The sequence below is a fragment of the Octopus bimaculoides genome, chromosome 4 (genome assembly GCF_001194135.2).
Source record: "Octopus bimaculoides isolate UCB-OBI-ISO-001 chromosome 4, ASM119413v2, whole genome shotgun sequence".
NCBI lineage: Eukaryota > Metazoa > Mollusca > Cephalopoda > Octopoda > Octopodidae > Octopus > Octopus bimaculoides.
In genome coordinates, this window is record NC_068984.1 from 141,696,780 (window position 1) to 141,700,540 (window position 3,761).

At 40.5% G+C, this 3,761-nt stretch overlaps 1 protein-coding gene across 8 annotated transcripts in view; it reads right to left on the reverse strand.

The window, feature by feature from the left end:
- Positions 1 to 3,761, reverse strand: part of LOC106872024 (mucin-17) — a 136,842-nt gene that overhangs the window by 44,948 nt on the left and 88,133 nt on the right. Inside the window, exon 1 of one of the 8 annotated variants that reach the window (XM_014918844.2) lies at positions 1,426 to 1,447. The exons of the other annotated variants lie outside the window; for them this stretch is intronic. The gene's annotated coding sequence lies outside the window, so the exon portion shown is untranslated. Of the gene's footprint in view, positions 1 to 1,425; positions 1,448 to 3,761 lie in introns of those variants that run through there. 8 annotated transcript variants of the gene reach the window in all.

Here is a 3,761-nt window from a genome sequence, read left to right on the forward strand (position 1 = left end):
GAGGTGGGGTGGGGGCCCAAAAAGTTTGAGAGCCTCTGCTGGACAATGGAATATTTATAGACACTTCTAAAAAACATATCCCATAAGGCAACCTAAAAGATACAAATCCAATTAAGCCAGAAATAGCCAACTTCATAAAAAAAGCAGGGGAAAAAAAAAAGCATCTACCACAGTCCACCAACACACACAAAGCTGAAATAAAATTCAGTATGAAACAATAAAAGAAGGAAATAACATAGAAAATACATTACAGAAAGACAGAAAATTGGAAAATATTTGTAGCCAACATAAACCGCAAAATAAATTTAAATATAGAGTAAGTAATTAATAGCCAAACAACTGTAACAATAACCATAGTCTTCTACTATAGCCCCTGGCCGACCAAAGCCTTGTGAGTGGATTTGGTAGACGGAAACTGAAGGAAGCCCATCGTATATATATGTGTGTGTGTGTGTGTGTGTGTGTGTGTATGTATATGTCTGTGCGGTTGTGTTTATCGCCCCCCAACATCACTTGACAACTGATGCTGGTGTGTTTATGTTCCCATAACTTAGCAGTTCGGCAAAAGAGACCGATAGAATAAGTACTAGGCTTACAAAGAGCAAGTCCTGGGGTCGATTTGCTCGACTAAAAGGCAGTGCTCCAGCATGGCCGCAGTCAAATGACTGAAACAACTAAAAGACAAAAGAGAAAGAGAGGTACAGTCAGTGTGTCATTAGCCTGCTGGAGGAGGTGTCTTCCTGGGGTTAAAAACAACAGCAGCATCATTCCCTGTGGGTCTGCCACATTTAGGTACATTACTCATTTATTTTTATCAAAAAAATTAAAAGTTAACAGTAAAATTATTATTATTATTATTATGATAGATGTAATATTATAAATAAGGACATTGAAAATATTAAAAATGAGACTAATTAAAAAATTTTTTTTGATAAAAATAAATGAGTAATGCATGTGCTTTTTTTTTTTTCATAACAGTATACTTACTTTTGCACACACCCCACCACCAGCATATAGTATACTACATATTGGAGTAACAACAATCACATTATACCATGGTGGGGTAGGCAGTGTGGGTACACTTCTAGCTGAGAAATGGGTGGAGAAGGTGAGGTAGTCAGGGTATGCGATAGGATGCTACTAAAACTTAGATCGGTTTTGTAATAATTATTTCTGGCGATGTCCCTCAACGGGGTCTGCCACATGAATGAAAGGATCGATTTTATAATGTATTTTTGCAGGCTACTTCAAAGAAAAACGATGCTACTGTATCTCTTAAAAAAAAAAAAGAAAAGCATTTCAATTTCTGTGACAAACAAACAAATGGTGGTTCTCAATCTTATTTACATTATATACTCACTACAAACAAAATGAAACAACACATTAGACCACATCGGCAGGAAAATGCTAAAAATGAAAGGTCACCTGGAAATATGAATGACACAGTTGATGGCTGAAGCAAGTTTTAACCCCCAAAATCCCTGTCACAGCATAAGAAATATCCTTCAAATCTCAGACACTTATATACAAAGCTCCAGAACAGTAACAGAATACCATCCCAAAACACAATCTCTCATTCATTCAACCCAAACAAAGATCACATCTGCACAGAAATAGCTGCAAATATCAATAGTTTCTCTGGCCATAAACAATGTGTTGGGTTGTGCAGAATGAACAATAAATACAGAAGAACATGAGCCGTCACACTCTGACCTAAGTCCACCTCGCTATTTCAATTGTTGCTGCCACTAGAATATCTGGTTGAACAGAAATAGACTGGACAATGAAGAGAGCACAATGGATCCAAAGTGCTACGCTGCACACAATATGATGCACCACTGCATGTCACAATGGAGGTGTACGGTGCAAAGTGGGAGGGGGGGGACTTGGTATAATGAGAAAGATTAATTGGTGAGTCATGTGTTGTTGTTTGGGCAGACCATGAGGTAGCTGGATCGATGTTGACTTGAGCTTTTGGGGTTACACAACACCTACACACACACACACACACACACATGTGTGGAGGAGTGGCTGTGTGGTAAGTAGCTTGCTTACCAACCACTTGTTTCCGGGTTCAGTCCCACTGCATGGCATCTTGGGTAAGTGTCTTCTACTATAGTTTCGGGCCGACCAAAGCCTTGTGAGTGGATTTGGTAGACAGAAACTGAAAGAAGCCCATCGTATATATGTATAATATATGTATATATATATATGTGTTTGTGTGTCTGTGTTTGTCCCCCCAACATCACTTGACAACCGATGCTGGTGTGTTTATGTCCCCGTAACTTAGCGGTTCGGCAAAAGAGACCGATAGAATAAGTACTAGGCTTACAAAGAATAAGTCCTGGGGTTGATTTGCTCGACTAAAGGCGGTGCTCCAGCATGGCCACAGTCAAAAGACTGAAACAAGTAAAAGAGTAAAGAGAGTATGTACATATATCAGAATTATGGCATTTGTACCTCAAAGGTAAGCCCCTGGCACTTGCCACCATCTATATCTCTCTCTTCTTTTACTCAACCAACCCATTTATCCTCTGATCCTTGTCCCTTGTGAGCATGCTCGGCACTTTGCCACCATCTCTACCCTGCCCTTTCACACTCTCTCTCTCCTTCTCCTGTTCTTCCCTCAGGTTGGGTAATGTTTTCTTTTGTGGCAACACACCTGTTTCTATTTCTCTCTCCGGCCAGGTACCCTTGTACTTCCTCTACAGCAACATACCTGTATCTGTCTCTCAGTCTCCCTATACCCTTTCATTATCCAACACAAGATCACCCCCTCCAATGCCCCCTCCACTCTGAAAAAAGATCTTTTTCTTGCCTTGCAAGTTATTTGGTGACCCTGTCAGGGCAGGTGCCACTTAAAAGCATCCAGTCCAGACTGTAAAGTGGTTGACATTTGGAAGGGCATCCAGCTGTAAAAACCTTGCCAAAACTGACCTCGCCTGTGCTTGTGCCATATCAAAAGCACTAAGTCCACTCTGCCGAGTGGTTGGTGTTAGGAAGAGCATCCAGCTGTAAAAATCCTGCCAAAACAGTCACAGAAGTTTGATGCAGGCTTCTGCCTGGCCGGTTCTTGTCAAACCATCCCACCCAATGCCAGCACGGAAGATGGATGCTAAATGATGACAATGATGGCAATATCAGAAAGGGACTAAAAAATCCAGGCAGATATCAATAAAGAAATTTTCGTGCAATTCCACCCAGCTGTTTGACCATGAATCCCAAGACAAGAAAGAATTGCCTGTGTCAAATTTATATGTATAGATATATGTACAGAGAGACAAATGGAGCTGCACAGCTCTTCAGCTAGCCAGCTCCTGTCAACCTGTCCAACCCATACCAGCATTGTAAATGGACATTAAATGATGATGGAGATGATACATACATATATATATATATATATATATCGAATTTGAAGTCTCTGTCTCTTTTGAATATGAAAATTTAAAAGTTAAAAACCTTATATATATATACATACATATATACGACAGGCTTCTTTCAGTTTCCGTCTACCAAATCCACTCACAAGGCTTTGGTCGACCTGAGGCTATAGTAAAAGACACTTGCCCAAGGTGCCACGCAGTGGGACTGAACCCAGAACCATGTGGTTGGTAGGCAATCTACTTACCGCACAGCCACTCCTGCACCTATATATGTATATTTAAAAAGCACAAGGCTTAGTAGACCTGTACGGCTTGCTTATGCCTGCACAATTACCTTGCTTATGCCTGCACAATTACCTTGCTTATGCCTGCACATTT